Source organism: Bombina bombina, chromosome 2 (assembly GCF_027579735.1).
Source record: "Bombina bombina isolate aBomBom1 chromosome 2, aBomBom1.pri, whole genome shotgun sequence".
NCBI classification, from domain to species: domain Eukaryota; kingdom Metazoa; phylum Chordata; class Amphibia; order Anura; family Bombinatoridae; genus Bombina; species Bombina bombina.
In genome coordinates this window covers 188,122,833-188,135,902 of record NC_069500.1, presented here as the reverse complement: position 1 = coordinate 188,135,902, position 13,070 = coordinate 188,122,833, and the positions used below count along the sequence as shown (strand labels likewise).

Sequence of the window (13,070 nt, the reverse complement as noted above, 5' to 3'; positions counted from 1 at the left end):
GGATTAAGCACAGATAAAAATAGCCTTACATGCAAAGGTGGAAATAACAAACGGAAAATATCTGCATGAAATTGAGTTCTAATTATTTTTACATACAGATATGCAACAGGGTTAGCCTTAAAAAGAGAATAGTGTTTTTGTAGGTACGATAAGTAAAATTTCTCGTATTTCAAGATCCAAGTTGCCTGCAGAGTATCAGTGAAAGACTTTATGAAAAATAAATGTTAAAAAGAGAAGTAGCAGTGTTAGCCTATAAATTAAAAATAAATTGCTAATTATAAAAGCAAGTAGGGTGCTTTCTAAGGTATAAAAAATATAAATTCCATTATTTAAATACCCATATTGCCTGCCGAGTCTCAATGGAAGACAATATAAAATATACATTTATAAATAGATATGTAGCATGGGTAGCCTATAATTAAAACTAGGGATGATAATTATAAAATAAGTAATTTGAAGTGCAAAATTACACAGACTTACTATAAAATGGAAACATTATAAATTTTAAAAAAAAATGAAATTTTTTTTTTATAGTGAAAATGTTTATGCAAGGGGAGCTGCTCCCTTTCATGCTGTGCTTGCTTGTAATTTATAAAGACAATAGTGCACGTCTGAGGAGGGAGTCACGTGCACATGCAAGGGGGGGTTACGTGCACACTCGGGGGGCTCACGTGCACTCACATGCACACAATGGTGGAAAGAAAATGCAAATAGGCTAATCTTGGATTGGAAGATAAAATTTGTCACTCACAGTGAGCCCATCCTCCTCTAGGCGTGGGAGGTGGAAAAGCCTCAGAACAATTGGTAAAACAGACAGGAGAAAAGTAAGTTTTATAATAATTTTACTATCTAAGTTTTTATTTCGAACGCTCATATACATTATAAACTTAATCCTCTATGTGGCTGTATATTTATTTTGGTTTTGGTTTTGTGTTTTGTGCTGTGTTGACTGGTCCTTTAACAATCTTTCTGTGAAATAAAACAGAAATAGCAGAGATTTGTCCCTTCAAAGGAACTTGCAGACAAACCCTTATCCAAACCATCCTGAAGAAACTGTAAAATTCTAGGAATTTTAAAAGAATGCCAGGAGAATTTATGAGAAGAACACCATGAAATATAAGTCTTCCAAACTCGATAATAAATCTTCCTAGAAACAGATTTACGAGCCTGTAACATAGTATTAATCACTGAGTCAGAGAAACCTCTATGACTAAGCACTAGGCGTTCAATTTCCATACCTTCAAATGTAATGATTTGTGATCCTGATGGAAAAACGGACCTTGAGACAGAAGGTCTGGCCTTAATAGAAGTGGCCAAGGTTGGCAACTGGACATTCGAACAAGATAAGCATACCAAAACCTGTGAGGCCATGCTGGAGCTACCAGCAACACAAACGATTGTTCCATGATGATTTTGGAGATCACTCTTGGAAGAACTAGAGGCGGGAAAATATAAGCAGGTTGGTAACACCAAGGAACTGTTAACGCATCCACCACTTCCGCCTGAGGATCCCTGAACTTGGACAGGTACCTGGGTAGTTTCTTGTTTAGATGGGAAGCCATCAGATCTATTTCTGGAAGACCCCCACATCTGAACAATATGAGAAAACACATCTTGATGGAGCGACCACTCCCCCGGATGTAAAGTCTGACGGCTGAGATAATCCGCTTCCCAATTGTCTATACCTGGGATATGAACTACAGAAATTAGACAGGAGCTAGATATCGTCCAAGCAAGTATCCAAGATACTTCTTTCATAGCTTGGGGACTGTGAGTCCCACCCTGATGATTGACATATGCCACAGTTGTGATAATGTCTGTCTGAAAACAAATGAACGGTTCTCTCTTCAACAGAGGCCAAACCTTAAGAGCCCTAAAAATAGCACGGAGTTCTAAAATATTGATTGGTAACCTCGTCTCTTGAGATTTCCAAACCCCTTGTGCTGTCAGAGATCCCCAGACAGCTCCCCAACCTGAAAGACTTGCATCTGTTGTGATCACAGTCCAGGTTGGACGAACAAAAGTGGCCCCTTGAACTATACGATGGTGATCTAACCACTAAGTCAGAGAGAGTCGAACATTGGGATTTAAGGACATTAATTGTGATATCTTTGTATAATCCCTGCACCATTGGTTAAGCATACAAAGCTAGAGAGGTCTCATATGAAAACGAGCAAAGGGGATCGCGTCCGATGCTGCAGTCATGAGACCTAAAACTTCCATGCACATAGCTACTGAAGAGAATGATTGAGACTGAAGGTTCCGACAAGCTGAAACCAATTTTAATCGTCTCATGTCTGCTAGAGACAGAGTCATGGACACTGAATCTATCTGGAAACCTAAAAAGGTGACCCTTGTCTGAGGAATTTAAAGAACTTTTTGGTAAATTGATCCTCCAACCATGTCTTTGAAGAAACAACACTAGTTGATTTGTGTGAGATTCTGCAGAATGTAAAGACTGAGCTAGTACCAAGATATCGTCCAAACAAGGAAACACCTCAATACCCTGTTCTCTGATTACAGAGAGTAGGGCACCGAGAACCTTTGAAAAGATTCTTGGAGCTGTCGCTAGGCCAAATGGAAGAGCGACAAATTGGTAATGCTTGTCTAGAAAAGAAAATCTCAGAAACTGACAGTGGTCTGGATGAATCGGAATATAAAGATATGCATCCTGTAAGTCTATTGTGGACATACATTGCCCTTGCTGAACATAAGGCAGAATAGTCCTTATAGTCACCATTTTGAAAGTTGGCACTCTTACATAACGATTCAAAATTTTCAGATCCAGAACTCGCCTGAATGAATTTTCTTTCTTTGGGACAATGAATAGATTTGAATAAAACCCCAAACCCTGTTCCTGAAACGGAACTGGTATGATTACCCCTGAAAGCTCCAGGTCTGAAACACACTTCAGAAAAGCCTGAGACTTTACTGGATTTGCTGGGATGCATGAGAGAAAAAATCTTAAAATCTCTAAATCCTATTCGGTACCCTTGAGAGACAATACTCTGAATCCATTGATTTTGGACAGAATCTGCCCAAATGTTTTGAAAGAATCTTAATCTGCCACCTACCAGCTGAGCTGGAATGAGGGCCGCACCTTCATGCAGACTTGGAGGCTGGATTTGTTTTCTTAAACGGTTTGGATTTACTCCAACTTGAAGAAGGTTTCCAATTGGAACCAGATTCTTTGGGAGAAGGATTAGGTTTCTGTTCCTTATTTTGTCAAAAGGATCAAAAACGGTTAGAAGCTTTAGATCTACCCTTAGGTCTTTTATCCTGAGGCAAAACAACTCCCTTCCCCCCAGTGACAGTTGAAATAATTGAATCCAACTGAGAACTAAATAACTTATTACCTTGGAAAGAAAGAGATAGTAATCTAGACTTAGATACCATGTCAGCATTCCAATATTTGAGCCATAAAGCTCTTTTAGCTAAAATAGCTAAACACATAGTTTTAACATCAATTTTGATGATATCAAAAATGGCATCACAGATAAAATGATTAGCATGTTGAAGCAAGCGAACAATGCTAGACAAATCAGATTCCATTTCCTGTTGCGCTAAACTTTCCAACCAAAAAGTTGATGCAGCTGCAACATCAGCCATAGAAATGGCAGGCCTGAGAAGATAGCCAGAATATAGCATCAGGAACTGGAAAACCCTCTGGAGTAACCACAGAGGGTTTATAAACAGAATTTAAACGTTTACTAGTTTTAATATCAAGAGGACTAGTTTCCTCAATATCCAATGTAATCAACACCTCTTTTAACAAGGAACGAATATACACCATTTTAAATAAATAAGTAGATTTGTCAGTGTCAATATCTGAGGAAGGATCTTCTGAATCAGATAGATCCTCATCAGAGGAGGATAATTCAGTATGTTGTCGGTCATTTAAAATTTCATCAACTTTATCAGAAGTTTTAAAAGACCTTTTACGTTTATTAGAAAGCGGGATGGCAGACAAAGCCTTCTGAATCGCATCAGCAATAAAATCTTTTATTTTCACAGGTATATTATGTACATTAGATGTTGAAGGAACAACAGGCATTGTACTATTACTGATGGACACATTCTCTGCATGCAAAAGCTTATCATGACAACTATTACATACCACAGCTGGAGATATAATCTCCACAAATTTACAACAGATGCACTTAGCTTTGGTAGAACTGTTATCATGCAGCAGGGTTTCAACAGTGGTTTCTGAGACAGGATCAGATTGAGACATCTTGCAAATGTAAGAGAAAAAACAACATATAAAGCAAAATTATCAATTTCCTTATATGGCAGTTTCAGGAATGGGAAAAAATGCAAACAGCATAGCCCTCTGACATAGAAAAAGGCAAGAGGCATATAGGAATGGGGTTTTAAATAATGAAATTATTTGGCGGCAAGTATGACGCACCACGCAAACTGAAAATATTTGGGCGCTAACAACATCTGGAAATGACACACTCGCGTCATTGTAGACGCAACCTTGTGCAAGGAATTTAGCGTCAACTAAGACACCGGAAATGATGAATTTGCGTCATCGGACGTACCTTCGTGCCAAAAATATTCTTGCGCCAAGAATGACGCAATAAACTTTGGCATTTGCGCCCTCGCGAGCCTAATTTTGCCCGCAAAATTTTATGAAAAAGCAGTCAATTGAAAAAAGATTATACCCCAGGTAAGAAAAATATTTTCCTATATATGTTTTTTCCCAAATATGAAACTGCAAAAGGAAATATACATAAACCTGACTCATGGCAAATAGAAGTACAATACATATATTTAGAACTTTATATTAATGCATAATGTGCCAAACCATAGCTGAGAGTGTCTTAAGTAATTAAAACATACTTACCGAAAGACACCCATCCACATATAGCAGATAGCCAAACCAGTACTGAAACAGTTATCAGTAGAGGTAATGGAATATGAGAGTATATCGTCGATCTGAATAAGGGAGGTAGGAGATGAATCTCTACGACTGATATCAAAGAACCTATGAAATAGATCTCCCGTGAGGAAAACCATTGCATTCAATAAGTGATACTCCCTTCACATCCCTCTGACATTCACTGTACACTGAGAGGAATCGGCCTTCAAAATGCTGAGAAGCGCATATCAACGTAGAAATCTTAGCACAAACTTACTTTACCACCTGCATAGGAGGTAAAGTTTGTAAAACTGAATTGTGGGTGTGGTGAGGGGTGTATTTATAGGCATTTTGAGGTTTGGGAAACTTTGCCTCTCCTGGTAGGATTGTATATCCCATATGTCACTAGCTCATGGACTCTTGCCAATTACATGAAAGAAACTAAATGTTCCTGTATTCTTCTGTCTCCACTCCACAGTAAATAATGTAACTGACTGTTTCTAAAACATCCAACACCTAAATCTAGGTCGTTTCTACTTCCTTAAATCAACATTTGAAATAAGAAACGGCTAGATTACGAGTCTTGCGTTAGCCTTAAAAAGCAGCGTTGAGAGGTCCCAGCGCTGCTTTTTAATGCCCGCTGGTATTACGAGTCTTGAAATGACAGGCTCACCGCTCACTTTTTTGGTCAGACTCGAAAATACAGCAAATCCACTTACGTCAATTGCGTATCCTATATTTTCAATGGGACTTGCATAAAGCCGGTATTACGAGTCTTCAAAAAAGTGAGCGGTACACCCTCTCCTGTCAAGACTGATACCGCATTTAAAAGTCAGTAGTTAAGAGTTTTATGGGCTAACGCCGCAGTATAAACTCTTAACTAAAGTGCTAAAAAGTACACTAACACCCATAAACTACCTATTAACCCCTAAACCGAGGCCCCCCCACATTGCAAACACTAATAAATATTTTTATTTATTATTTATTTATTTATTTATTTTTATTTATTATTTATTTTTTAATAAATATTTTTTAACCCCTAATATGCCAAACCGGACATCGCCGCCACTATAAGAAATATATTAACCCCTAAACCGCTGCCCTCCCTCATCGCAAACACTAGTTAAATTTTATTAACCCCTAATCTGCTGTCCCTAACATCGCCAACACCTACCTACATTTATTAACCTCTAATCTGCCGCTCCAACGTTGCCGCAACTATATTAAATGTATTAACCCCTAAATCTAAGTCTAACCCTAATCCTAACACCCCCTAACTTAAATATAATTTAAATATATCTAAATAAAATTACTACAATTCACTAAATTATTCCTATTTAAAACTAAATACTTACCTATAAAATAAACCATAAGATAGCTACAATATAACTAATAGTTACATTGTAGCTAGTTTAGGGATTATTTTTATTTTACAGGCAAGTTTGTATTTATTTTAACTAGGAACAATAGTTATTAAATAGTTATTAACTATTTAATAGCTACCTAGTTAAAATAAATTCAAATTTACTTGTAAAATAAAACCTAACCTAAGTTACAATTACACCTAACACTACACTATAATTAAATTAATTACCTAAACTAAATACAATTAAATACAATTTTAAAAAATTATCTAAAGTACGAAAAAAAACCCCACTAAATTACAGAAAATAATAAAATAATTACAAGTTTTTAAAATTAATTACACCTAATCTAATCCCCCTAATAAAATAAAAAAGCCCCCCAAAATAATAAAAAGCCCTACCCTATACTAAATTACAAATGGCCCTTAAAAGGGCCTTTTGCGGGGCATTGCCCCAAAGTAATCAGCTCTATTACCTGTAAGAAAAAGAACAATACTCCCAACATTAAAACCCACCACCCACACACCCAACCCTACTCTAAAACCCACCCAATCCCCCCTTAATAAAACCTAACACTAACCCCTTGAAGATCACCCTACCTTGAGAAGTCTTCACCCAACCGGGCCGAAGTCCTCAACAAAGCCGGGCGAAGTGGTCCTCCAGATGGGCAGAAGTCTTCATCCAAGCCGGGAAGAGGTCCTCCAGATGGGCAGAAGTCTTCATCCAGACGGCATCTTCTATCTTCATCCATCTGGTGCGGAGTGGCTCCATCTTCAAGACATCCGACGTGGAGCATCCTCTTCAAACGAAGTCCAACTGAAGAATGAAGGTTCCTTTAAATGACGTCATCCAAGATGACATCTCTTGAATTCCGATTGGCTGATAGAATTCTATCAGCCAATCGGAATTAAGGTAGAAAAAATCCTATTGGCTGATGCAATCAGCCAATAGGATTGAAGTTCAATCCTATTGGCTGATCCAATCAGCCAATAGGATTGAGCTCGCATTCTATTGGTAAATTTTAATTTATTTTAACTAGGTAGCTATTAAATAGTTAATAACTATTTAATAACTATTGTACCTAGTTAAAATAAATAAAAACTTGCTTGTAAAATAAAAATAAACCCTAAGATAGCTACAATGTAACTATTATTTATATTGTAGCTAGCTTAAGGTTTATTTTATAGGCAAGTATTTAGTTTTAAATAGGAATAATTTAGTTAATGACAGGAATATTTATTTAGATATATTTAAATTATATTGAAGTTAGGAGGGGTTAGGTTTAGACTTAGGTTTAGGGGTTAATAACTTTATTATAGTGGTGGCGACGTTGTGGGCGGCAGATTATGGGTTAATAAATGTAGTTAGGTTGCGGCGACATTGGGGGCGGCAGATTAGGGGCTAATAAATATAATGTAGGGTTCGGGGATGTCGGGGCGGCGGATTAGGGGTTAATAAGTGTAAGATAAGGGGTGTTTAGACTCGGGGTTCATGTTAGGGTGTTAGGTGTAGACATAAAAAGTGTTTCCCCATAGGAATCAATGGGGCTGCGTTAGAAGCTAAACGCTGCTTTTTTGCAGGTGGCTCTCCCCCATTGATTCCTATGGGGAAATCACGCAGGAGCACGTTTTGCCAGCTCACCGCTACCGTATGCAGCGCTGGTATTGAGGTGAGATGTGGAGCAAAATTTTGCTTTCCGCTCACTTTTCTGCGGCTAACGCCGGGTTTCTAAAAACCCATAGTGCCAGCGTTGTCTGTAGGTGAGCGGGGAGGGAAAACTGCTCGTTAGCACTGCACCCCTGTTAACGCAAAACTCGTAATCTAGGTGAAAGTTTTTTATGATTCCTAATGTCTCATGGTAGCATGACCCTCAAATCCTTTTATCTGCGTGAACAATTATTTTGTCTGTGTAATTTATTCTACCCCCTGTTTACATTGCAGAATATGCGAGTGCATTACAAATAAATGACTATTAATCATAATAATACATTGTAATAATAATTCTGTCACCCATAGGTTGCTAACATACCTATATTCATAGGCTTTTGCCTTTAAATAATATGCTATTTTACTCTTTCCTTTATTCCTGTCATTTATTTATCTTTCGCTTGTGGCTCATCTTCAAAATCATACACATTAATCATCTCACAAAACGCAAATAAAAGTGTAATCCATTTTGTTAACTTATCATGTCTTTACTTGACTACTGTAAAAACCTCCTAATTAGTCAGTGTTCCTATTAGGATGAAAAACATAAATTATGCTTACCTGATAATTTTATTTTCTTGCGTGCGAAAGAGTCCACAGCCGCATTCATTACTTTTGGCAAATAAGAACCTGGCCACCAGAAGGAGGCAAAGACTCCCCCAGCCAAAGGCTTAAATACTCCTCCCACTTCCCTCATCCCCCAGTCATTCTACCGAGGAACAAGGAACAGTAGAATAAATATCAGGGTGAAAAGGTGCCGGAAGGACACAACTAAGACGCCCCACATAAAAAACGTGCGGGTGGCTGTGGAAGAAAATGACATTATCTGGTAAGCATAATTTATGTTTTTCATCCTAATAGGAACACTGAATGCCAAAACGGGAGGGTACAATAGGCGGCCCATTCTGAGAGCACCAAGCCTGAAACCACTACCCAACAAAAAACCTGCTTTGTCCGAAGCTGAGAAAACTTTAAAAAGGAAAGGCCCCAAGGACACTGACCAGATAGTCCAGAAGCCTAGCTAGAGACCGCAAAATCGGACTCAACTGAGCCAACAGTCCTCCAGGAGATACCGTCGCCCAACAGTCGGTCCCCCACCGCTCACCCCTCACTAAAGAGGGGAACACCAGCCTAAACTCCCCAAGGGATAGGGCAAGGAAGAAAATGAAAACCCCCAATAGTGAGCCCAGCTCACAAAGATCCAAATGGATCCTGACAGACAAGGGGAGGCTACGCCCAGACCAAGCAGAAACCAGAGGTTTAGGACCAGGCATCTAAACAGAGAAAGCTTTCTCTCAACATCGTGCAAAGCACTGAAAGACAAACTGAAGACGGAGTCCTCACTTCGTCAGAACTAAGAATACTAAAGTATTCAGACAATAAAGAACGTGTAACAGACCCGGACGAAAAACCCTAAGTCAAGAACACGCAGCCATCATCAGGATGGCACAGAAGAATACTTGCTGAGAAGTAAAAAGTGGCCAGCAAGAGAACAGATTGCAAAAGAAAACTCCCAGACAGAGGGCACACTCTAGGCAATCGAAGCCGCCAGACCTACATACAGGGCTCCAAAAGGGGAAGCACATAACCTCAACAAGGCCCACTGCACCCCCAAGAGAGAGAGGTTACACCCAGAACCCGAAGGTGTATGGTAACCCTGGACCTTCTGCTTGCAAGCCGAGGGAGCTAGCTACTATGCCAACCTAGATCCTGAAGATGACAACACATCTCAGAACCCACCCCCAGCCGGGCCAGCCCAAGCATTGGCAGGTCTGAAACAGGGGAACAGAAGAACTCCAACACCAGCTCAAAAACGAGAGTAAGAATGGCCACTTCCATCCCAACAGAGCACAGGTGTCAACCCGACTCCTTAGAAACAGACGACAAGGCCGTATACCCTCTCTGAAAGGTTAACTCTCAGTTCCAACCTCCTGATTTTAAGAGAATAAGCCCCCCACCCTAAGAAAAGGGATGAGGCCAAAAAGGCAGCCACAAGACACAAAGCCACAGGCTAAAGGAAAGATCAATCTCCAACGCAGATGAACTTGGAAGGAATCCCCCTAATGAATTAGCTTGCTAACACACATACAATGTGCAATAGCTGCAGCAGAGACACTGCAAACCCATTCGCCTGCAGAGCAGTGAATCCATAAGGTTACCACAGGAAGCAGACCAAGGGAAACCGACCATAAAGGCGTAAATCAAGCCCAATGAGCATCAGCACACAGACCATGGCCAGCCATGACCAGGTCAATTAGTCCAAGTAAAAAGACATAGCCCAAGTTCCCAGGAACTAGGGAACCCCGAATCAGCCCTAGAGCCAAAAAGTCCGGCAACAACTCCACAAAGGAAAACACTGAGCGAAGCCTCAGCAACCAGAAGCACCAGGGAGAAAACAGATCCGAGCTCCAAATTGTTTAAACAAACAATATCTGAGAAGTTAACATCCCGTCTGATATAAAAAACTAGACCACAGGGAGATATCAATGCAATATCCAGATCAACCCAGATAACAAGATAACTCGCAAGTCCCGACCCAAGGAAGAGACCACCACTTGCCAAAGTCCAATGCTCCAAAGGAGCTAAGGCGTTAAAAGTTGTACAACGACACTAGAGCCCATAGACTCTCAAACAGCCGCAGGACAACAAGCAAGTGGATACCCCGAGGCCAAAATCACTCAAGCAAAGTCTTGAGCAAAGTCTGGTCTCCGCATCACCTCCATATAGTCAGAGGATCATAGGAAGAAAAGGACGCACAGCATCCCCAGCTATGAGCAGTACCCAAGGAGACCACGCCCAGTGTCCCTAACAGGAAACAACCATATCCCGGAGGGGAACCTAGGTCCCAAAAAGGCGACCAAACTCACATGTAGACAACAGAGGAAGACCAAAAGGTCTCATAAAAAATAGCTAGATAGTACACAGTCAATGTGCAAGAGCTGCAGCTGGTCACATTATGCAACCCATCCGCTGCAAGGCAGCTGAACTACACAAAAAACTAGCTGCTGAGAACTAAGTCCACAAGGACAATTCTCAGGGCCTCAAAAGAAAAAAGGCCAAACTGCCCAACTCGGCGGCAAGATGGCACAAGCCCACCAACCCTCCACCACATGGGAAGGAGCTCTAGGGTCTGACAACCCCAGACACAAGAGAGAGAGAGAGACGCAGTGGAACTCCACTGACCCAGACATCCAAATTGAAGGCTATAAGGACTGAGACAATCATTCCTGCCTCACGGACACACCGGTCCTCTAGAATGCTTATTTGAACACAGAGCATAACATGAGCACTCGACACCTCTACCGGACCAGCCAAGCAGAGCGGCACCACATGTCCAAATAGCTACCAGACAGAACTGAACCAGCCTGCAATCCGGGTCCTAACCATCAAGCCGCATAAATCCTCCCTCAGAGGGGAAGAAGGGAAACAGACAGGACCTCCTATCAGATGAAAATAAAATACAAGGCAACCCGTAGTTTAACGCCAAAAAGAAACAGGCCTACCACAGGACCAGCCAAACAGAGCCCTGATCTTCCAAAAAAACTGGAAAAGATCTCAATACATGGACAATCAGGAGATTACATCATCCCCACATGTCTAATGAGGTGCACCATTCGAAGAGCAGACTGAGTATTCCCGTATCCGTTAAGGATAGGGTCATTCAATAACTGAAAAAACATGTCTGAGTAACACGCAAAGGCGTGCAATTCTGTAACGAAATGCACAACACTCAGGGACAGTCGCACCCGCAGAAAACTGTACAGTCCAAGGTGGAATACCCTGGACAACAGGAGCAGGGAAGGGAAGGCAGCACCCTGTCCTCAAACTCTATTCAAATTAGGAAATAAAGGTTCATCAGGCAATATGACGTCTGGAACCCCTGATTTCGGCAAAAACTTCCTTTAGGAGAAGTGCAAATTCCTAAAATTAAGTCTGGTTCCTCCGCAGCTGGAGGTTGAGAGGCAGCAGACTTCCGACCCATAAAGTTCATACTCTGAAGTCTCAGAAAGAACTTCAACCTCGGATAACCCTATCAGTTAAATCCAAAATTTATTTGATGTACTCTGGGAAGGAGTGCATTCTGTAACCTTTCGCTTGCGCTTAGCAGGGTGAGGTAAAGCATTAAATCCACAGACACCGCCGTCTGAACTGCGCAGTAATGTCTGGAGAAAAAAATGCCCCCTCTAGATGGAGGATCCGCAATGCTATGGGAAAACTGCATGTGTAGAGAGATAATAATGTAGGATGACAACTCCTCAGAGGTGGACGGCTCCGTGGTATCAAACATGTTTGATATTATTACATTATCAAGGCATATGGAACATAATTATCACATTATCAAGGCATATGAACATAATTGAGAGGGGGAACTAGGGCCTCCTCACTGTATAAACAGGAATTACTCTTTAGGAATAGAGGGAGTGCCCTCTAAAGTAACAGAATCCTCCATCGCTAGTGCATAAAAACTGCACCCTTATACCCCAATGGCTGGGGCACTCACCACCTCCTATGACCCAGACAGTACAGAGATTTATGACTCCTCTCTGATAGTCCGGTCAGGGAAGAGGGAATGAATCACATAGTGTGCAATGCAGGACTGTCCCTGCTATGAGAGAAAGCGTGCCAAGCTTGTAAGCTGCATGGCTCTCAAAGTGAAAGTGGAACCTGTATATTCCATAACAGCCTATGAGCCTACCATCTCACACATAAAGCAGCATAAAATCAAATAAACATATAAAATTAATATTCCCCCTGTTCCATAATCCCCCTAAGAAGATATTATCCCTTGAGTCTATAAAGATAAAAGGTGCCAAACTGTGACCCTGTCTTCAAGTGTGACAGGTTAGTAGCATCGCTCCTGACATGGTCTTGAGTGTAGAAAACAGGCAGTGACACTCGTCAATGCCGATTGCTATAGGAGCTTTAATATGAGTCGGTATGGTGTCGCAGAGGAGAGATCTCCCTGCATCTCCGGACTCTAACTTTCACCCAGGCCCTCAGTGAGAAGCTTATACGGCTACTTAAAACTCCTGTCCCATTGCGAGGAGTAGAACCCTCCATAAGAGACAAAACAAATTCTGACACTTCTCTGCCAAGCTCCTGGGACGAAAGGCAAAGAATGACTGGGGGAT

The 13,070-nt window shown here is 40.9% G+C and overlaps 1 protein-coding gene across 2 annotated transcripts in view; it reads left to right on the top strand.

Moving 5' to 3' along the window:
- The window catches only part of SV2C (synaptic vesicle glycoprotein 2C), a 370,967-nt gene that overhangs the window by 318,382 nt on the left and 39,515 nt on the right, over positions 1-13,070 (top strand). The gene's annotated exons all lie outside the window — the stretch shown is intronic.